The sequence below is a fragment of the Aquarana catesbeiana genome, linkage group LG10, assembly GCF_042186555.1.
Source record: "Aquarana catesbeiana isolate 2022-GZ linkage group LG10, ASM4218655v1, whole genome shotgun sequence".
Taxonomy (NCBI): Eukaryota; Metazoa; Chordata; class Amphibia; order Anura; family Ranidae; genus Aquarana; species Aquarana catesbeiana.
Window position 1 is genome coordinate 167,757,107 of NC_133333.1, and position 24,202 is coordinate 167,781,308.

A 24,202-nucleotide genomic window follows, 5' to 3' on the forward strand; every position below is an offset into this window, starting at 1 on the left:
GCTCATGCACTTTGCAGTGTAGTTGAGCATCATGGGAAATGTAGTTCCAAAACATCTGTGGCGCCAAGGTTCGCCATCACTGCTATAGAGGGATATGCTTTGTTCATATAAGAGGCAGTTTGACTGGCTTCTATTGAACAGTCCTGCTGGAAAACTAGCATTTGAGCAGTGCATGTAGACAATCAGCTGCAGCGCTCACTTTAGGCCTCATTCCCACAAGGCGGATCTGTTTGGCGGAGTTCCCCATCTCAGCAGGAGATCACTCCGTTGATCTCTGCTGAGCCAGCGGATGACAGGTCCGTCTCTGCTCACCGAGCAGGGAGGGGCCCTGTCAGAGCGCCGCTGATTCCTATGGAGAGATCGGACGATTTCCATTTGCATCAGAACTCATCCGATCCGATAAGACAGATGGCGAGCGTACCGCCATACATCTGATTTTAGTGGTTGGGATGGCAGACGGGTGTCAGCAGACACATCTCTGCTGACATCCGTCTCCCCATAGGAGTCAATGGATGGCCCGCTCGGATCTGCCTGAAAAACGGACAGGTGGATCCGAGCGGGCTTGCCATGTGAAAGGGGCCTAAGGGGTTTATTTATAAAGCAGTGACATTCACCAAACATAATCTGGTGGTGAATCAATAACTGTCATTTAAAACACATGGACCTGAAATATTCTCCACCAGAGAACATTTGCTGAAAGTCACATTCACTTCTCCCTACATAGCCCCCCAGGCCTCATTCACATGGGCGATTAACTTCTCTGCCAGCAAGAATCTGCAGTGGAGAAACTCTGATCCAATGCACACATTGCACACAGCAGCTGCGCACCCAGATTTGTACCAATCCATGATTGGAGGTGCTGCTGTAACCACCCAGTAGGCAAGTGGTTAAACTGATTGTAAACCATCAACTTGTAAAACAACCCATTCAGTTTAACCACGTGACGACCACCCACAGTACATTTACTGTGGGCAGTAAGCACGGGCAGGCTGGATGACATACATGTACATCATCCAGCCTGGTCCAGGTTAGGGGTGCACTGTGGGGGACTTCGGCAGCTGGGGGATCATGTGATCGCTATGGGATCACATAATCACGTGTCAACAGAGCTGTTATGAATGACTTTTATTAATAACAGCTGTGTTTCCTGCAGAGTGATGCTGTGATTGGCCCACAACTACCACAGCCAATCGCAGCACCCTGATCCATGTGACTAGCTGTAGCCAATCACATATCACTAGTAATCACAGCTGTCATAAATGTACAGCATTCATGACAGTTGAAAACATTGCTGTTATAATAATTGTCATTGTAACAGCAATCAAAGTGTGTAAAAAAATAAATAAATACCTGATACCCCCCAACATACTGCAGTGTTACTATGGTGACTCTGATGAGGAGTATGTAAAGAAATTTAAAAAAAAATTAAATGTCTAAAAATTTTAATAATAAATAGGGGGAGCATGTCAGCTGTGCTATGATTCGTCAAAGTAGATGCCGATCAGTGGGTGTCGGCCAATGGATGTCTGCCGGAACCCGCTGATCGGTGAGGCGAGACACAGTGAGGTGAGACACAGGAGGGAGCTCTGCCTATGTAAAAAAGGCAGAGCTTCATCCTGACAACAGGGATGTGGTGGATTTTCTTTCCCTGCAAAGCAAGGAATAAAAATCCATCACATCCCTTAGCAAAAACACCACACTGTGTACACATAAACACTGGTTAGGCACACATTTAGTCTAGGTTCACATCTATGTGGCTGTGCTTCATGCATTTTTTAGGCTCGTTTTGCAGTGCATTTTGCGTTTTTAAACCCTCTTTTTTTAATGCATTTTTGCATGCAGTTTTTTTTTTGGGGCCCCCCCTCCCGCCACGCTCCTGTACCCTTCGATGCGTAGCAGCGGAGGCGATCAGGTCCTGTTAAGCATGGAGATGAGTGAGGGGAAGATGGCCAGGCCCGGATTTACTCCCTTTGCCGCCCCAAGGCCGGGCCCTTCAATGCCGCCGCCCCCCCCCCCCCCCACACACACACACACACACACACAACACGTCCTGATGACTTCTACACTAGATCAATTAAAAACATATCTCCACACACGAGAACACTGAAAATAACTGGCTTTAATTGTACAGACTAAAAATACTTCAGGGTAAGCGCGCGAGGGGTAAGGATTTTTCGCAGGCAAATTTTCAAGGCAATGGCTTCAATCATCCCCGGCACCATGGTTGTTATGGTGTCAGGATGATTGAAACACATTATTTCTATCATTACATTGTAATATAAACTGAAATAGTTCAACTCACCATAATGCAGAATCATTGGGAGCCCTGAGCGTGTCACTTGCCACCATCTCTTGTCACTTGCCACTATGCCTGCCACCAGATGGGGATGTCACCTGCCACTATGCCTGCCACCAGATGGGGATGTCACTTGCCACCATGCCTGCCACCAGATGGGGATGTCACTTGCCACGCTGCCTGCCACCAGATGGGGATGTCACTTGCCACCATGCCTGCCACCAGATGGGGATGTCACTTGCCACGCTGCCTGCCACCAGATGGGGATGTCACTTGCCACCATGCCTGCCACCAGATGGGGATGTCACTTGTCACGCTGCCTGCCACCAGATGGGGATGTCACTTGCCACGCTGCCTGCCACCAGATGGGGATGTCACTTGCCACGCTGCCTGCCACCAGATGGGGATGTCACTTGCCACCATGCCTGCCACCAGATGAGGATGTCACTTGCCACTCTGCCTGCCACCAGATGGGGACGTCACTTGCAACGCTGCCTGCCACCAGATGGGGATGTCACTTGCCACGCTGCCTGCCACCAGATGGGGATGTCACTTGCCACCATGCCTGCCACCAGATGGGGATGTCACTTGCCACTCTGCCTGCCACCAGATGGGGTGTCACTTGCTACGCTGCCTGCCACCAGATGGGGATGTCACTTGCCACGCTGCCTGCCACCAGATGTGGATGTCACTTGCCACCATGCCTGCCACCAGATGAGGATGTCACTTGCCACGCTGCCTGCCACCAGATGGGGACGTCACTTGCAACGCTGCCTGCCACCAGATGGGGATGTCACTTGCCACGCTGCCTGCCACCAGATGGGGATGTCACTTGCCACGCTGCCTGCCACCAGATGGGGATGTCGCTTGCCACGCTGCCTGCCACCAGATTGGGGATGTCACTTGCCACGCTGCCTGCCACCAGATGGGGATGTCACTTGCCACGCTGCCTGCCACCAGATGGGGATGTCACTTGCCACGCTGCCTGCCACCAGATGGGGATGTCACTTGCCACGCTGCCTGCCACTAGATGGGGATGTCACTTGCCACGCTGCCTGCCACCAGATGGGGATGTCTCTTGCCACGCTGCCTGCTACCAGATGGGGATGTCACTTGCCACGCTGCCTGCCACCAGATGGGGATGTCACTTGCCACGCTGCCTGCCACCAGATGGGGATGTTACTTGCCACCAGATGGGGATGTCTCTTGCCACGCTGCCTGCCACCAGATGGGGATGTCACTTGCCACCATGCCTGCCACCAGATGGGGATGTCACTTGCCACTATGCCTGCCACCAGATGGGGATGTCACTTGCCACCATGCCTGCCACCAGATGGGGATGTCACTTGCCACTATGCCTGCCACCAGATGGGGATGTCACTTGCCACCATGCCTGCCACCAGATGGGGATGTCACCTGCCACCAGATGGGGATGTCACTTGCCACCAGATCGGGATGTCCCTTGCCATGCTGCCTGCCATCAGAAGGAGGAGGGCGGAACAGCGGATGTCATCTCTCTCTCCCGCCGCCGCACCGCTGACATTACTACCTACTCTCGATTTTTTCAAAAATGGCGCCGGGTGGCGCAATCATGCTACTGCGCATGCGCCGCTCGGCCAAGCGCTTACGAGCTTTCCAGAGCCCGGCCGGCTTCGGAACGGCGCATGCGCAGTTGCGTGGTCGGCTCGCAGCCATCTTTTCTATGGGCACTGGTGCCCATAATAGACTTTCATGGGCAGCACGAAAGGGGGGGGCGGCCGCGAAGTCGCTGCAGGAGTGGCGCCGCCCCTACACCACTGCCGCCCCGAGGCCTGGCCTCGGTGGCCTTGTGGCAAATCCGGCCCTGAAGATGGCCCCCACCCGTCTCCATACCACTGCAGGGTAGAAGCGTCAAAACGTCACTTCCGCCCTTAGCTCTTAAAGGGACTTTTTTTTTTTTTTCAAATGATATTTAAATTTTTTTTTTTTATTGCATTTTAGTGTAAATATGAAATTCTTTTTTACCCCAGATCTCATATTTAAGAGGTCCTGTCATGCTTTTTTTCTATTACAAAGGATGCTTACATTCCTTGTAATAGGAATAAAAGTGACACATTTTTTTTTTTTTTAAAGAACAGTGTAAAAATAAAAAATAAACGGTAAAATAAATAAGAAAAAAAATGTTTTAAATGCGCCCCGTCCTGCCGAGCTCGTGCACAGAAGCAAATGCATACGTGAGTAGTGCCCGGATAGGAAAACTGTGTGCACACCACACATGTGAGGTATCAATGCGATCAGTAGAGCGAGAGCAATAATTCTAGCCCTAGACCTCCTCTGTAACTCAAAACTGGTAACCTGTAGAAATTTTTGAACTTCGCATATGGAGATTTTTATGGGTAAAAGTTTGTCGCCATTCCACGAGCGGGCGCAATTTTTAAGGGTGACATGTTGGGTATCCATTTACTCGGCGTAACATAATCTTTCACAATTGAAAAAAAAATTGGGCTTACTTTACTGATGTCTTATTTTTTTATTCAAGAAAAAGTGTATTTTTTCCAAAAACAGTGCGCTTGTAAGACCGCTGCACAAATATGGTGTGACAGAAAGTATTGCAACGACCGCCATTTTATTCTGTAAGGCGTTAGAAAAAAAAAAAATAATGTTTGGGGGTTCTAAGTTATTTTCTAGCAAAAAAAAAAACTGTTTTTAACTTGTAAACACCAAATCTCAGAAAGAGGCTCGGTCCTTAAAGTGGTGCTCCGGCCGAAATTATACATTTTAAATAAAAATACCCCTATAATACACAAGCTTAATGTATTCTAGTAAAGTTAGTCTGTAAACTAAAGGTCTGTTTTGTTAGTTTATAGCAGTAGTTTGTTATTTTATAAACTTACAGCAGGCCGTGGCCATCTTAAGTGTGGGCATCTGAAGCCAGACTGTATTTCTTCCTGGATCTCATCCTTGCAGATCTCGCACATGCTCAGTGCAGCACAAGCAGTGTAATAGGTTTCAGGTCAGGTTTCCATAGCAACGGCAGTGTCAGAGGAAGTTGCTGCCCCTTCCCAGAAGGCATTGCAAACAGGAAATGATGCTATGGGCCGCGGCCAGGGAGGAGGAAGTGAAAAATGAATACAGCAGATATATAGTAGGTGCTGAGAAAAAATGTTTTAAAATATCCAATTCGTTTACAGTGCACAGTTTAGTAAGGGATGCTGAAGAAGTGTAAAAGTGGGTAGAACTCCACTTTAAATGGTTAAATGTACTGTAGAGAGAGTGCTGGGAAGTTGGCCGCCAGTTCCTTAACATCCGATGAGTCATCAGCTGTCAGCGGAATTCCTCGCTGACAGCTGGATGTAGAAAAAAAATAAATTGTGAAATCAGCGTGGGGCCCCCTCCCCCCCAATTTTTTTTTTTTTTTTTAATCCCCCCGAAATCCATACCAAACCCTTATCGGAGCATGCAGCCCGGCAGGTCAGGAAAGGGAGGAAGGGGTGGGTATCAATGCAAAGTTAATGTCACCAACAGATCGGTTCACAGGTTGCAGTGCGAACTGTCAAATGGTGCAGAACGCGGATCACATGGGTGTAAAGACCGATGCGATCCGATTCCAGTGCAGACCAAAAAAAAAGGGTCCTGTATTATTTTGGTGGATGTGATTTCAGCCATATATTTTGTATAGCTGAATTCGCAAGACATCGCATGTGATCTGCAAAGCAATTCGGTGAGAATCACATGCGATGTCTGTGATTGCACTAGTGTGAACCCAACCTTTGTCATAAATTCCTGCAACTGCTTCAGAGTTTCTGTAGGCCTCTTTGCTCAGTTTCCTCCTGGCTCATTCATCCAGTTTGGAGCGACGTTCTGATCCAGGGAGGGTCTGTGTTGTACCAAATACCTTCCACTTCTTAATAATAGATTTCACTGTGCTTCTAGGCATTGATAAAGTCTTTGTATCCACCTCCTGACTTGTGCCTGTCCACAACTTTATCCCGGAGACGATGCCTTGTCACCCATAGCTGATTGTTTGCTTCAGTTGCACTACCAGGGACTGAAATGCTCCAGGAAAGCTCTTTTCCTGCTGAGCTAATCAAAATGACCACATCTGATCACAATTAAGGTTTGGCTCACACTGGTGCGATGTGGGAATCCAGTGTGGGTTCCCACATCGCACCTGAATCGACTGTGGGTGTCACTATAAAGTTAATGACCCCCCCAGATTGGTTTGTAGTGTGAACTGTGAATTCGGAGAGGAATCGGATCGTATAGGTGTGAAAACCTGTGCAATTTTATTCTGGAGCGGACCAAAAAAAAATAAAAAAGGGTCCTGAATGATTTTGGTGTGAATGCGATGCGAATTGAGCCATACAATCTGTATGTATGTGATCTGCACAGCAGTGCGAATCACATGTGAGGTCAGACATCACACGAATGTGTGAACCGGCACTGAAAGTCACACGGCCTTGTGTGCTATTGAGAAGAGGATTAACTACACCTGATTGAGTTTACAAGTCATTTTTAGGAGGGGGTGATCCTTTTTCCAACTCGGTGATTCTGTTTTTGAATTTTTTTGGTTGTCTGACGTGTTGGTGTTCTATCTTTCACTTGGATGTTATAAGTAGCACTAATAAATACAGCTGGATAAAACAAAAACTGTGTCTGTCTTCATATAAGGCTGCAAAAACAACAAAATGTGATTATTTTAAAGGGGGGGGGGGGTGTGGGGTGATTCTCCAGGTGTGTTATCCCTCCTCTCACTTCCTGTTATGTAAGAAACACCGGAAGTGGAAGGAAATCTCCCCAATGGGACAGAGACAGCAAGAATACAACCCTGGCAGGGCTCCTGACCTACACTCCAGCCCCTGACATGGAGATGTATGTACAATGTATGGGGCCCTATAGAGGAGCTCAGTCCCAGCATTGCCAGGCTTGTTTGGTGTCACAACAATCCCTGTGACTGAGATAACCCCGGAGAGTGTGTACATAATATACACTGTGTGCTCCCCCCTCCTCCCTTCTTATCTCCTCCATACACATCATAGTACACCCCACCGAGGGAGCTCCTCTATGGGATTCTCCGTCCTCCCCTCACACACATCAGTCCGGACTTCTCCGCCACCGCACACTGCAGAGCTCCGGGGGGCCCCGACCCTGAGCGCTACTAAAGCCTGGCCGGCCGCACTGCATGCCGGGATTCGTAGTCCTCCCCCCACCTCCGACCAGCAACCTTCGCAGGAGAAAACTACAATCCCAGCAGGCTGTGCGGGACCGGGGCTCAGCCGCCTCTACTGTCACTGAGATGGGAGAGGGAAGGGAAATGCGGCTGTGAGGAGGATACGTACCGGGAATACACGTCTCCCCTCCCCCACCGAGCCGGTAAGTGCTCTCTACGTTCTACAACTACGGTGTATACTATGTGTATGGGGGAGGGGGGACATCTACTGACCTGGGGATACATACTGCCAGGTCACTGACACACTACACATATCTTACTGACACCTTCCACACCTCTCATACCTTACTGACACCTTCCACACCTCTCATACTTTACTGACACCTTCCACACCTCTCATACCTTACTGACACCTTCCACACCGCACACACCTTACTGACACCTTCCATACCTCTCATACCTTACTGACACCTTCCACACCTCTCATACCTTACTGACACCTTCCACACCGCACACACCTTACTGACACCTTCCACACCTCTCATACCTTACTGACACCTTCCATACCTCTCATACCTTACTGACACCTTCCACACCGCACACACCTTACTGACACCTTCCACACCTCTCATACCTTACTGACACCTTCCACACCTCTCATACCTTACTGACACCTTCCACACCTCTCATACTTTACTGACACCTTCCACACCTCTCATACCTTACTGACACCTTCCACACCGCACACACCTTACTGACACCTTCCATACCTCTCATACCTTACTGACACCTTCCACACCTCTCATACCTTACTGACACCTTCCACACCGCACACACCTTACTGACACCTTCCACACCTCTCATACCTTACTGACACCTTCCACACCGCACACACCTTACTGACACCTTCCACACCGCACACACCTTACTGACACCTTCCACACCGCACACACCTTACTGACACCTTCCACACCTCTCATACCTTACTGACACCTTCCACACCGCACACACCTTACTGACACCTTCCATACCTCTCATACCTTACTGACACCTTCCACACCGCACACACCTTACTGACACCTTCCACACCGCACACACCTTACTGACACCTTCCACACCTCTCATACCTTACTGACACCTTCCACACCGCACACACCTTACTGACACCTTCCACACCGCACACACCTTACTGACACCTTCCATACCTCTCATACCTTACTGACACCTTCCATACCTCTCATACCTTACTGACACCTTCCACACCTCTCATACCTTACTGACACCTTCCACACCTCTCATACCTTAATGACACCTTCCACACCGCACACACTTTACTGACACCTTCCACACCGCACACACTTTACTGACACCTTCCACACCGCACACACCTTACTGACACCTTCCACACTGCTCCATCCTTACTGACACTTTCCACACACACCTTACTTACGCCTTCCACACCACTGCATCCTTACTGACACCTTCCACACCGTACACACCTTACTGACATCTTCCACACCGCGCACACCTTACTGACGTCTTCCACACTGCTCCAACCTTACTGACACCTTCCACACAGCTCCAACCTTACTGACACCTTCCACACAGCTCCAACCTTACTGACACCTTCCACACCGCACACACCTTACTGACACTTTCCACACCACTCACACCTTCCACACCACTCACACCTTACTGACACCTTCCACACTGCTCCATCCTTACTGACACTTTCCACACACACCTTACTTACGCCTTCCACACCTTACTTACGCCTTCCACACCGCGCACACCTTACTGACGTCTTCCACACTGCTCCAACCTTACTGACACTTTCCACACTACTCCAACCTTACTGACACCTTCCACACCGCTCATACCACTGACTGACACCTTCCACACCGCTGCATCCTTACTGACACCTTCCACACCACACACACCTTACTGACGCCTTCCACACCGCACACACCTTATTGACACCTTCCACACCGCACACACCTTACTGACGCCTTCCACACTGCTGCATCCTTACTGACACATTCCACACTGCTCCAACCTTACTGACACCTTCCACACCGCACACACCTTACTGACACCTTCCACACCACACACACCTTACTGACGCCTTCCACAACGCTCCAACCTTACTGACACCTTCCACGACGCTCCAACCTTACTGACGCCTTCCACGACACTCCAACCTTACTGACGCCTTCCACGACGCTCCAACCTTACTGACGCCTTCCACAACGCTCCAACCTTACTGACGCCTTCCACACTGCTGCATCCTTACTGACACGTTCCACACTGCTCCAACCTTACTGACACCTTCCACACTGCTCATACCACTGACTGACACCTTCCACACTGCTCCAACCTTACTGACACCTTCCACACCGCACACACCTTACTGACACCTTCCATGCCGCACACACCTTACTGACACCTTCCATGCCGCACACACCTTACTGACACCTTCCACAACGCTTTAACCTTACTGACGCCTTCCACACTGCTCTAACCTTACTGACGCCTTCCACACCGCTCCAGCCTTACTGGCACCATCCACACCACTCATACCACTGACTGACACCTTCCACACCTCACTGACATCTTCCACACCGCTCATACTTTACTGATACCTTCCACACCTCACTGACATCTTCCACACTTCACTGACACCTTTCACACCGCTCCAACCTTACTGACACCTTCCACACAGCTCCAACCTTACTGACACCTTCCACACCACACACACTTTACTGACATCTTCCACGCTGCACACACTTTACTGACACCTTCCACACCGCACACACCTTACTGACACCTTCCACACCGCACACACCTTACTGACACTTTCCACACCACTCACACCTTACTGACACCTTCCACACTGTTCCAACTTTAATGACACCTTCCACACCACTCACAGCTTACCGACGTCTTCCACACTGCTGCATCCTTACTGACACTTTCCTCACACACCTTACTCACTTACTCATGCCTTCCACACCACTGCATCCTTACTGACACCTTCCACACCGCACACACCTTACTGACATCTTCCACACAGCACACACCTTACTGATGTCTGCCACACTGCTCCAACCTTACTGATACCTTCCACACCGCTCATACCACCGACTGACACCTTCCACACCGCTGCATCCTTACTGACACCTTCCACACCACACACACCTTACTGACACCTTCCACACTGCTCCAACCTTACTGACAGCTTCCACACCGCACACACCTTACTGACACCTTCCACACCACTCATACCCTACCGATGCATTCCACACTGCTGCATCCTTACTGACATGTTCCACACTGCTCCAACCTTACTGACACCTTCCACACTGATCCAACCTTACTGACAACCTCCACCCCGCTCCAACCTTACTGACAACCTCCACCCCGCTCCAACCTTACTGACGCCTTCCACAACGCTCCAACCTTACTGACGCCTTCCACAACGCTCCAACCTTACTGACGCCTTCCACAACGCTCCAACCTTACTGACGCCTTCCACAATGCTCTAACCTTACTGACGCCTTCCACAACGCTCTAACCTTACTGACGCCTTCCACAACGCTCCAACCTTACTGACGCCTTCCACAATGCTCTAACCTTACTGACGCCTTCCACAATGCTCTAACCTTACTGACGCCTTCCACAACGCTCTAACCTTACTGACGCCTTCCACAACGCTCTAACCTTACTGACGCCTTCCACAACGCTCTAACCTTACTGACGCCTTCCACAACGCTCTAACCTTACTGACGCCTTCCACAACGCTCTAACCTTACTGACGCCTTCCACAACGCTCTAACCTTACTGACGCCTTCCACAACGCTTTAACCTTACTGACGCCTTCCACACCACTCATACCACCTCACTGACATCTTCCACACCGCTCATACTTTACTGACACCTTCCACACCTCACTGACACCTTCCACACCGCTCATACTACTGACTGACACCTTCCACACCTCACTGACACCTTCCACACAGCTCCAACCTCACTGACACCTTTCACACCACTCCAACCTTGCTGACACCTTCCACACAGCTCCAACCTTACTGACACCTTCCACACAGCTCCAACCTTACTGACACCTTCCACAAGTCACTGACACCTTCTACACTGCTCCAACCTTACTGACACCTTCCACACCGCTCATACTACTGGCTGACACCTTCCACACCGCTCATACCAGTAGGGCTCCACTCCTCCCCTCACCGCCTGAACCATACCAGGTCACATGTCCTCAAAACGGGGGGGGGGGGGGGTGCTTTGAGGCAGGGGGGCTCTGCCCCACCCCCAAACCACCTTGCCCCCATATTGAGGGCTTCTTCCCCACAACCCTAATTGTGGGTGTCAGCAGACGGGGGGCTTATCAGAATCCAGAAGACCCCCCCCCATGTAAATAAGTATGGGGTACTCATTCACCCCAAAAAAATAAAAACACAGACCGTTTTTTACAATTCCTTTACAATGGATCCCCAGGGTGGATCCATCATCGATCAAGATGAACGCCGATCGGACAAAAAGAAAAGAGGTCGGCTCCCGCAGTCATATAGGATTAACATCAGGGGTGATCAAGGGGTTAACTGTGTGCCCAGTTGTTTTTTTACTGTGGTGAGGGAGGTGCTTGTACTAGGGGAAGGCATAGATCCGTGCCCCTGCCTTGCAGCAACACAGGACCCATGCCTTCCTTACTGACAGAATGGTGATCTGCATTGTTTTACATCGGGAGATCGCCGTTCTGCCTGTGTCCTGAGCAATTAGCGGGTACCGGCGGAATGTAGTGTAGAATCACAGCGGGGACGAGCTTTCGGCGGCACGCACTCGCTGATGGCTCCATAGGACCCTGCAAGACATTGGAGCCACCCTAACACAGGAAACCTGCAGTTGGGACCTTTGGATGTCCTCATTTAGGAAATAGTGCAAGATTTTAAAGCAGATGAAGCCGCAGATAAGGTAACATCAGCTGCTGTAATCGTTTGAAAAATTTGGGGTTTATTAACACTTTATCACCTGAATGCCTTTTATACGTTCTGTCAGTAAAACTATATATATCTGTGCTACTACTTGCTGCATCCAGATAGATTACCTAATTGGGCCTTTATTTGGTGGCACGTTATTTGTACCCACAGTAGGGCCCAGGAGCAATAGTGGGCATTTTCCTTTTTTATCTTACCTAAAAAAAACACTGACACTAAATAATGAACCTTTTTTCTATGCTGCCTAAAACACATTGAAATCAAGCCCTGGTCAAACTATTTTATTTCAACTATTTATTTTCAGGGACACACAATCACACCCATACAGAGGTCAGATTGGGAGCGGCTGCATTGTCTGTGAAGCTGCTGCATCCCAATTGACACGAATGGGATTACCTGAACATGGATGCATGGAACGCCTGTGCATTCAGTGCAGGCAAAACATGGACCTCACAGGAGTGGACAGGCGGGTAAGTAACTTTATAGCAGTATTAAACCCAAAAGTCCAACTTCTCAATTCTTAGATGTGATGGCTGCATTCGTTTTCTTTCTTTTTATTTTCATGTGGGGACCTAGCCAGTAAGTCTGTCGTTTTTCAAGCTCTTTTCCAGATGTATCAGTTTACATGGATGAGACAAGCCATTTAGCACTGACAGGGGTGCATACAATCAGCTTTTATTTCTGTAAAACTTTTATCCCAAAGGAAAAAAACAGTTTTCTGCAACTAATTATAAAGTGTTAACTGGAATTTGGCTTCAGTTTTGTTAGTGTATCTAAGTGTGCTAATACATCTAACGCTCCTCTCCCCACAGACTGACAATGCTGCTGTCCAAAGGTGCCCCTGTGCTCCTTCATCCAGAGTGTAGCCACTCTAATACAGGAGATGTGTTACTGGCCAGATCACCAGGTGAAAACAGAGGAGAAACCCTAAAAAAGAAAACTAATGCAGCCACCACATCTAATGATTGGTAAGCTGCAATATATAAAATTTTTGGTTTGGGGTTTAATACCACTTTAAAGCTTCATTACAAATTCTGCCAGTTCACAGTTTTTTTAATTTTAAGTTAAAAGTTTCACTTTAAGCCCTGGTTGACACTATGAATCGCACGGGAATCGCACTGCATTCCTGTGAATTATCATGTGATTAATTACAGTGCGATTTGGACCCATGCATTTTGAATGGGTTCTCATCGCACCAGAGTAGTACATGCACCAGTTTTGGAAACAAACTGCAACCGGATCACATGGTTGTTTTGTACCATGCAGTCCGATGCAGGCAAAAACACTGCGTTTTGGGTGTCGTTAACATTGCAATGACCCCCGCTGCAGATCGGAAAGGGCAGTGTGGGAAAGGTGCAGGGATTGCGAGTTTCCAGCACCGTGTTCTAGTGTGAACTGGGGTTAAGTACGCCCCTGTGAAAGGGGCCTTACTCTACTAGTGAGCCTCCACAAGGATATAATGGGGTTGGTTTACTAAAGGCAAATGTTCGTTTCACTGCAAGTTCTCCTGCAAATACAGTTGCTCTAGATCTGAGGGGAAGCTCTAAAATTAGAGAAAGCTCTGCTGATTTCTATTATCAAATCATGTGCAAGCAAAAATACGGTTTTCATTATTTTCCTTGCATGTTCCCCTCAGTTCTAGAACAACTGCACTTGCAGTGCACAGACTGTTCGCCTTTAGTAAATCAACCCAATGTATCTTTATTTCCCCAGAGAGGAGAGGAGAATAAAATACAGGAGGCTTCTAAAACAAGTAATCGCTGTGATTGGCTGTCACAGCTATCACATGAACAACTGGCTCCTGATTGCTACTCTGAGACCAGGATCTGTCAGTGACAGCTCAGTCTCCATGTTAGGGGCGCACAGTTGCGCACACCCCCCAGTACAAACACGGGTAGTCATATACAGTGCCTTGAAAAAGTATTCATACCCCTTGAAATTGTCCACATTTTGTCATATTACAACCAGAAATGTAAATGTATTTTATTGGGATTTTATGTGATAGACCAACACAAAGTGACACATAATTGTGAAGTGGAAGGAAAATTTTATAAATATTTTTCCAAATTTTTTACAAATAAATATGTGAATAGTGTGGCGTGCATTTGTATTCTGCCCCCCGAGTCAATACTTTGTAGAACCGCCTTTCACTGCAATTACAGCTGCAAGTCTTTTTGGAGATGTCTCTACCAGCTTTTCACATCTAGAGAGTGACATTTATGCCCATTCTTCTTTGCAAAATATCTCAAGCTCAAGCACATATAGCATTTTGCTTTTAGGCCAAAAAGTTAAATTTTGCTCTAATCTGACCAGAGCACCTTCTTACACATGTTTGCTGTGTCTCTCACATGGCTTTTTGCAAACTGTAGACGGGACTTTATATGGCTTTCTTTCAACAATGACTTTCTTCTTAAAACTCTTCCATAATGGACAGATTTGTAGAGTGCACGACTAATACCCCATACACACGATCAGAAATTCCGTCTGAAAAAACTTGGATGGTTTTTCCGACGGAATTCTGCTCAAGCTTGCCTTGCATACACACGGTCACACAAAAGTTCTCTTAACTTTTGATCGTTAAGAACGCGGTGACGTACAACACTACGACGAGCCGAGAAAATGAAGTTCAATGCTTCTGAGCATGTGTTGAATTGTTTCTGAGCATGCGTGATTTTTTGCGCGTCCAAATTGCATACAGACGATCGCATTTTTGGATAGGAACTTTTTCCGACCAAAAAATAGAGAGCATGCTCCCAGTCTTTTGCTGGCTGGAATTCTGCCAGCAAAAGTCCGATGGAGCATACACACGGTCGGAATTTCTGACCAAAAGCTCACATCCGACTTTTGCTGGCGGAATTTCTGATCGTGTGTATGGGGCATAATAGTTGTCCTGTGGACAGATTCTCCCACCTGAGCTGTGGATCTCTGCAGCTCCTCCAGGGTTACCATGGGCCTCTTGGCTGCTTCTCTGAAAAATGCTCTCCTTGCCCGGCCTGTCAGTTTAGGTGGACGGCCATGTCTTGGTAGGTTTGAAGTTGTGACATACTCTTTCCATTTTCGGATGATGGATTGAACAGTGCTCTGTGAGATGTTCAAAGTGTGGGATATTTTTTTATAACCTAACCCTGCTTTAAACTTCTCGGCACAGTGGTGTAGTGGATGGGCAGCACAGTGGTGTAGTGGTAGCACTTTCACCTAGCAGTAAGAAGGGTTGCTGGTTTGTATCCCAACCATGACACTACCTGCCTGGAGTTTGCATGTCCCCCTGTGTCTGCGTGGGTTTCCTCCGGGTACTCCGGTTTCCTCCCACACTCCAAAGACATGCTGGTAGGTTAATTGTCTTCTGTCTAAATTGTCCCTAGTATGTATGAATGTGAGTTAGGGACCTTAGATTGTAAGCTACTTAAGGGTAGGGTCTGATGTGAATGTACAATGTATATGTAAAGCGCTGCGTAAATTGACGGCGCTATATAAGTACCTGAAATAAATAAAAATAAAAAATATCCCTGACCTGCCTGTTGTGTTCCTTGGCCATCATGATGCTGTTTGTTAACTAAGGTTCTCTAACAAACCTCGGAGGGCTTCACAGAGCAGCTGTATTTATACTGAGGTTAAATTACACACAGGTGGACTCTATTAATTAGGTGACTTCTGAAGGCGATTGGTTCTACTAGATTTTAGTTAGGGGTATCAGAGTAAAGGGGGCTGAATACAAATGCACTCCACACTCTTCAGATACTTATTCGTAAAAGAAATTGAAAACCATATAAAATTTTCCTTCCAAGGAAAATGTCAAGGGGGTATGAATACTTTTTCAAAGCTCTGTATGTGACAGCACGGCATAAGGCCCAGTAGTATTTTTTTAGTACTTGTAAAAACACAACCAAAATAAAACCCACTTAACACTATTCTAGTTTTCCTTTAAAATCCCTCCAACGATGGCAGCCAGCCATATGTCTGACGTGAGTTCTTTTCATTTTGACCTTGATGTAAGTTTGCCACATTAAATCTTACTGTAGCCAAGCAGGAGAGATTGGATGGATATTTGGCATCATCATTGCCTGCTGTACATGGGTCATTTTGTTACTACGTAAACAGCAAAAGCTAGGCTTCCTAGATAGATAGCATCAATGAGAAGTTTGTACATTAACCAGGGTAACCCGATCCGTTCTGTACGGCCGTTATCACAATGATCTCTCAGTAATCATATCCATAGTGATGTACTGTATGATCAGTATGCTGATAGTGATTAAATGGCAGTTTATTTCTGTGGAAGAATAAGATATGAAGTACTGAGGGGCTTAAAAATGTTAACTGATTTTGTTTTCTGTTTAAAAAAGAAAAAAAAAAAAGCTTCCTTTCTAGCAAAATTATTTTAAAGAATAGTAAAATGATCAACTTGGCGACTAGTGAACTAGACCCTCCTATCTTTTACTGCCAAGGAAGCTGCCATCTTGGCCTCTGTTTGATCTGCCATGGTACTGCACATGTGATCAGCTGTGACACCAACCATTTGATGGGCTGACAGTTTAATTAAGTGCTAACATAAGCACAGTATAGTAACTGTAAGAACCTAGTCACACTATGTAGCGCATTGCCCATTAGCATGTTTCACACATAGGGCAGCCTATTCATTTCAATGGGCTACCCCACACAACTCAAAAGCAACAAAAAAAGTTTGTCTCTTTTTGCACAGATTTTGGATGCACTTTTTTACTTGCAAATTTGTGTCTTACTTTCCGTGTTTGGGGTGCCATGAACAAGAATAAAGACTGATGTCTTTATTCAACCTTACCAGCTATGTAACAAGAAACAACGCTGCAGACATGACACTATTTTTTATTTTTTGTTTGCAAATGCAAGCAAACACACAATTTTGTGCACATTCACACACACACACCTATGTAAATGCAACTTAAAGCAGATCTACACTGTATCTGAACACCACAAAACAAAAACACTATTCATAATTCATTGTTAGTAATCAAAGAAAACTCCCCCCATCCATTCATCTATGTCTCTATGCTTTATTTTGCTGAGAAATCATTTTGAGAAACACTCCCTAGCTTTTCTAGCCATAACCATCTTGAGTAAGGGTAAATGATTCATGTAGCATTTACTTCCTGGAATCCATATGCCTTTAGCTCAGGCATACAGGCAGGAGGGTGTGCTTAGCTGAGAGCCCCTCCGCCCCTCCTTGAAGATTCCTGGGATGGATAACATAATTTTAACCACTTGCCATCCGGGCCGATTCTGGCACTCCGCTCCTACATGTAAAAAAAATCATTTTTTTTTTTTTTGCTAGAAAATTTCTCAGAACCTCCAAACGAATGAGTTATTATTTTTTTTTTTAAATCAGAGACCCTAGGGAATAAAATGGCGGTTGTTGCAACTTTTTATGTCACATGGTATTTGCGCAGCAATTTTTTCAAATGTGTTTTTAGAAAAAAAAAGTTTTATGAATAAAAAAACTCACTAAAGTTAGCCCAATTTTTTTGTATAATGTGAAAGATGATGTTACGCTGAGTAAATGGATACCTAACATGTCACGCTTTAAAACTGCGCATGCTTGTGGAATGGCGCCAAACTTCGGTACTTAAAATTTCCATAGGCAACGCTTTGACATTTTTTACAGGTTACCTGTTTTGAGGTACAGAGGAGGTCTTGGGCTAGAATTCTTGCTCTTGCTCTAATGTTCATGGCACATATGTGGGTCGAACACCGTTTACATATGTGGGTGCGACATGCATATGCGTTCGCTTCTGTGTACGGGGGCACTTTAAATTATTATAATTTTTTTTTTTTTGTTCTATTTTCATTTTTTTATTTTTACAATTTCCCTTGAAAAATGTTTGATCACTTTTATTCCTATTACAAGGAATGTAAACGTCCCTCGTAATAGGAATAGGGCATTACAGGTCCTCTTTATGAAGAGATGTGGGGTCATTAAGACCCCACATCTCTCCTCCAGGCTGGAAAGCCTGAGAAAAAAAAAAATATTTTGGCTTTTCAGCTGAGTACACGGAAATATTTACAACTGCCAGGCCGGACCCCTGATGTCATAAAGTCACGCCCGGGCCTCCGAGAGTCATAGAGACTGCCGGGGACCATGTGATCACCGGTATTCTTTATGGTGAATTTCCGCCGGTGGCGGATTCCTTCTCTGGCTCGCCGATCGGACGGGCTTGCTGGTAGAAGCACCGGAGGGCAGCAGGAGGGGGTGACGTCCCCTCCCTCCGCCTGCTAGAACAATCAAGCGGCTGAACAGCCGCTATGATTGTTCTTACGGTGCAGGGAATCGCCGACTGAAAAGATCATTACCGATTGATGCCTGTAGGTGCAGGCATCAACCTGATATAACCACTGAAATGGGAGGACGTCCATTGATGCCCTCCCGGCGGGAAGTGGTTAATAATCTTCCTATCTATTTATGAATTATAGCAGCATAAGGATTAAAAATAGTCAATGTTGATTGAGAGCGCAAATTTCCAATTTATGTTTTGGGAAAAAGCTAAATAGGTGGGTTTAGTTACACTTTAACTGCTATTCAGACTATCTGAGTTCTGATATCCATGTAGAGCAGCATCAAACCTGAAAGCAGAAGGTCAATGGAATGAGTGCAGACCATGTCACTATGACAGCTCATCAGGTTTAATCTCACATGTGTGGGACGATTGCTGTATGCATGCATGTGGGACCAACAAGTGCGTTCACCTTTGCACGGGGGGACTGGGCACTTTTTTTTTTTTTTTTTTTTTTAATACTGTTGCTTTAAAAAAAAGTTTTTTATTTTTTTTAAACACTTTTATTGCTGTCATAGGGAATGTAACCATCTCTTGTGACAGCAATAGGCATATGGCAGGTACTCTTTATAAAGCAATCTAGGGTCTATAAGACACCAAATCCCTCCTCTGCCCTTAAAAGCATTTGATCACACAAAGATTGTGTTTTTCTAATGCTTTTGATTTCTGAAAATGGCGCCGTTTTACATCTAGGTTAACCAGAAGTGATGTCAGGTCATCGCATCTGGGTTACCGTAGCCGAGAGCCAAACAAAGCCGATCCCGGTCTTTGTTTGGCTCTTTGATCAGCCAGAGGAAGCACTGGCTGGTCGCTCGGGTCACCCAATGGGATGGGAGAGCCAGAGAAAGCTGTGAAAAGCGACAGGAGGGTGGGGGGGACATCCAGAGGCTAGTCAGCTGCTAGGATTTCTTTGACAAGAGAGCCGACTGTTGTCTCAAAATGGTACTGTCTAGCGATGTACGGTTATGTTACTGGTCAGCAAGTGGTTAAAAGATGTCTGTTATGTGTAATCTGCATAGATGGTAGCTAAGAGCAATTTGAATGGTATTATCCAGTGGGATCCTATTTAACATTTGTAACATTGATGGCAGAATGAAGCCTTGTGGCACCTCATAATGTAATAGAAGTGAGGAAGTGTGTATTCCTGCTGTGATCCTTTGTGATTTATGAAATTTGCAAAAAACACGCGTTGCACTTAAAAATGCATACAAATGTTGCAAAAAGATGCAATTTTTGTGCAAAAAAGAAAAAGCATACCTAATATGACAAACCACGCAATACTCAATGAAGAGGAGGAATTGCTAGTTTACAGATGATCGCCTATAAGGAACATATTCTTCTGTGCAGTTTACAGAAAGTGACAAGGACACTGCATGTCTTGCAAGATCGAGTATTTTCTGTATTTGCTGAAAATATTTTTGACTTGGGAAAAAAATCGAAGGCAGTCAATATATTACACATTTGTTCTTATGCTATCATTTAAACTGTGAGCTTCATCAGGAGCATGAATTGATTTTAATAATTCCATATAATAATAACTTGAAAATGATTACTGCATTATTACTGAATCACATCCCTACATCCCTACTGACTGATATAAATACTGGGACTTTTCAGGTGCTAGTTGATATGCAACATGTACACAAATATTTTTTTTTCTATTACTTTAACAGAATTTATAAAACTATATTAAACATAGCCCAGCGTAATCCATATACTGTATATTGAACTACAAAGATCTTCCCTTTGAATAAATGTTGATATGGTAAGGGTAGGGTTGTCCCGATACCAATACTAGTATCGATATCGGTACCGATAGCGAGCATTTGCCCGAGTACTTGTACTCGGGCAAATGCTCCGATGCTTCACCCGATACCTGGACAGTCAGGGTGATCGGTGCGGAGGGGGAGTTACAAGCACCAATTTCAGTAAAACCTGACAGCCGTTTCTCCACTTCTCCCCCCCCCCCCCATCAGCTGTTTTAGTGAAATCTACACAGCGGTAATCAGTGCTTGTAACTGCCCCCAAAGCTGCACCGATCACCGCTGACTGTCCCTGTATTGTCCCTTCAGTCCCCCTCTGTTCTGCTGCTGTCCCCCTCAATGTCCCCCTCTGTGCTGCTGTCCCCCTCCGTTCTCCTCTGTGTCCCCCTCCCCCCCTCCGTTCTGCTGTCCCCCTCTGTTCTCCTCCATTCTCCTCCTCTGCCCCCTCCGATCTGCTGTCCCTCTCCGTTCTCCTCCTCTGCCCACACCGTTCTCCTCCGTTCTGCTGTCCCCAACCTTTCTCCTCTGTGCTGCTGTCCCCCTCCGTTCTCCTCCTCTGCACCCTCCATGCTGCTGTCCCCCTCCGTTCTCCTCCTCTGCTCCCTCCACTCTCCTCCGTGCTGCTGTCCCCCCTCCGTTCTCCTCCTCTGCCCGCTCCGTTCTCCTCCATGCTGCTGTCCCCCTCCGTTCTCCTCTGCCCCCTCCATGCTGCTGTCCCCCTCCGTTCTCCTCCTCTGCCCCCTCCGTTCTCCTCCGTGTTGTTGTCCCCCTCCGTTCTCCTCCTCTGCCACCTCCATGCTGCTATCCCCTTCCCGTTCTCCTCCTCTGCCCCCTCCGTTCTCCTCTGTGCTGCTGTCCCCCTCCGTTCTCCTCCTCTGCCCCCTCCATGCTGCTATCCCCCTCCGTTCTCCTCCTCTGCCCCCTCCGTTCTCCTCTGTGCTGCTGTCCCCCTCCATTCTCCTCTGTGCTGCTGTCCCCCTCCGTTCTCCTCCTCTGCCCCCTCCATTCTCCTCTGTGCTGCTGTCCCCCTCTGTTCTCCTCCTCTGCCCCCTCCATTCTCCTCTGTGCTGCTGTCCCCCTCCGTTCTCCTCCTCTGCCCCCTCCATGCTGCTGTCCCCCTCCGTTCTTCTCCTCTGCCCCCTCGATCTTTCAGGATGGAGAGCGGAGATAGGAGCCAGTAAATCTGGCTCCTTCTTTTCCGAATGAACAGTCAGTGATAACTGACTCTGTCCATTCACATAACTGAAACATCATAACCTATGTTTACGATGCTTCCGTCTATGAATGGAGAGGAGCTTCTGTCTCCTCTCCATTCATTTTCAGTGCAGCTGAGAAGGGGACTGGGAAACGTGTCCTCAGTCCCTTTCCCTGTCTCAAAGGGGAGATGTCAGGGGTCTATTAAGACCCCTGATATCTTACCAAAGCCCCCCAACAGGGCTAATAATAATTAAAAAAAAAGTATTGCAATAAATAATAAAAAGAAATTAATTGTAAATAAAAAAAAAAATAAAATAAAAAAACACACTGACACTGTCCACTCCCCCCCCCCCTTTAAAAAAAAGAAAGCATTGTAAAAAAAAAACATAACAAAATAAATTGTAAAAAATAATTAAAAAAATTAATTGTAAAAAATTAAATTGTAAAAACAAAAAACTACTGAGACACGTGCCACTGTCACATGACATTAAAAAAACTATCAGTAATCGGTATCGGCGAGTACTTGAAAAAAGTATCGGTACTTGTATTCGGTCTTAAAAAAGTGGTATCTGGACAACCCTAGGTAAGGGTGATGTTGGACCTTTCTCCCAAACTGATGATTCAGCTTTCTCAGGAAACTGTTTTGTATGTTTTAACTAATATTATTAAAACAGGGACATTTTTAAAGAAAAGTATTGTTTTACGTGTGGTTTATCATTTTAGTAGCGCATGAAATGTCACAATGTCCTGGTGTTTAAAACAGTAACTTGAGGTATTTAAAGTACAGAGTCAGCAGGTCAGCCAGGCAGTTAGCATTTTCAAGATGAGAGGCAGCCTTCACTTTACTTTCATTACAGTTTTACTTTAATTGCATTTGTTTTGTTTTTTGTTTTTCATGACAAAGCAGAACTATAGGCAAAACTTTTTTTTTTTTTTTCCGTTTTGGATAGAGTAAGGGAGACCCGTCAGATTTATTTTTAATTTTTTTCCCCATATGTGTCTAATTTCAGAGATTTCCCTTCACTTTGTGTCCCATAGCCAAACAGGAAGTGAGAGGAAATTCCTCAGAATAAAGGAATTCCTTGGGGACTCCCAGGTCACCAGAACTAGTGTCCCCATTGGAAGATTTCCCCTCTACAACCTTTCTGGGGACACCCCAAAATTTGATTTTCTTTTACTTTTGCTGTCAATGATAATGGTAAACAGGACAACGAGGGGGAATCTCCCTAAAATCTGACAGGAGTTCTAATCCATCTTCCCTCTATCCAAAACGGAAAAAAAAAGTTTTTGCCTTTTAGTTATACAAAATAAAAAGTTCATAAATGTAGCTTATTGTGGATGAGAAGTTCCAATGAACCATCAGTCACTGAAAGTGACTACTGGAGCTATTCAAGGTAATCTTGAATTAAAAAAAAAAAAAAAAAACTTTTCACACGGATACATATTCATTTTTCTTCATTTTTATTTATTTTAGGGGCATAAATCCATTTCACTGACAGGGGATCCCATACCTGAGAAACCTGAGCAGAAGACTGTATAGTTCAGACAATATATTCCTATTTCTGATGGTAACCGTTGGCTGATGTGAACGCCAGTTATCAGGCCAACGCCTTAGGGACTTTCCTTACCAGCTACAAGCCTCTTGCCAAGGGCAGCATCGGGTTTATAAATAAAAGTGAGTTCCTTGTTTTATTTGAATCTTTCCTTCCACTGCAGATTTATTGTCTTCCATATTGAAAAACGGGTTGAAATGTAATTCAGATTCAGCTGTAATTCAGCTCTTTGAGCTAAAAGGACAGCATGCATGCTGACTATGACCTTAAAGAGATGTTATGATTCTTGTTATATAGTATAAGGATAGAAGACAATTTATGGATTTCAGCTAAGATGCTGCTACCAGTGATGACCATAGCCCAGACACTGGTGAGCTTGTCCCCAAACCTGACTTCCTGCAGAGTTTGACAATCCAGCTTTAGTTTATATCGGATATTTGCCTGAAAGTCCATTTGCGTCCCTTTCAGGTCCTGTCAGGGGGTATCTTCTCTCTTCCAGTTTGTGTGTACACCAACTCCCCTCTCTGCTCTCAAATCTTTATCCATGATTCTCCTCTGTATAGATTATTCCACTTCTATGACCTACTGCCTAGTGTGTGTCTTCACTTCTACTTGCTGGAGCTTTGTCTCCACTTTGCCCCCCTCCATTGCCTAATATTTCTCCCCTGCTCAGTTCACTTTCATCTCTTTCTACCCATGAACCTTTTTCCTGAGGCTGACCATCTGCTCTCTTTCCTTCAGTTCATTGAGTTGCTTCCTATTATTATCCACTTACTGCAGTTATAAATCTCTATCATCTATCCCTGTTTGTCACTAAATTCACATTTGTGTGTGAGTTAGGTCCATGTCGCACTAGCAACACTTCTCACTACCGGTGGGATGACTAAAAACTGCAGAGAAAATACTTGCCTACCTCTATGTGTCATTCAC

General features: G+C 46.1%; 1 protein-coding gene across 8 annotated transcripts in view; it reads left to right on the forward strand.

The window, feature by feature from the left end:
- Window positions 1-7,368: 7,368 nt before the first annotated feature.
- MIB2 (MIB E3 ubiquitin protein ligase 2) overlaps window positions 7,369-24,202 on the forward strand; it is a 240,650-nt gene continuing 223,816 nt past the window's right edge. For 2 of the 8 annotated variants that reach the window (XM_073602907.1, XM_073602908.1), the window contains exons 1-3: window positions 7,369-7,648; window positions 13,270-13,425; window positions 23,194-23,394. The gene's annotated coding sequence lies outside the window, so the exon portion shown is untranslated. The remainder of the gene's footprint in view (window positions 7,649-13,269; window positions 13,426-23,193; window positions 23,395-24,202) is intronic. The other 6 variants (XM_073602916.1, XM_073602915.1, XM_073602911.1 and 3 more) reach the window with 4 other exon arrangements.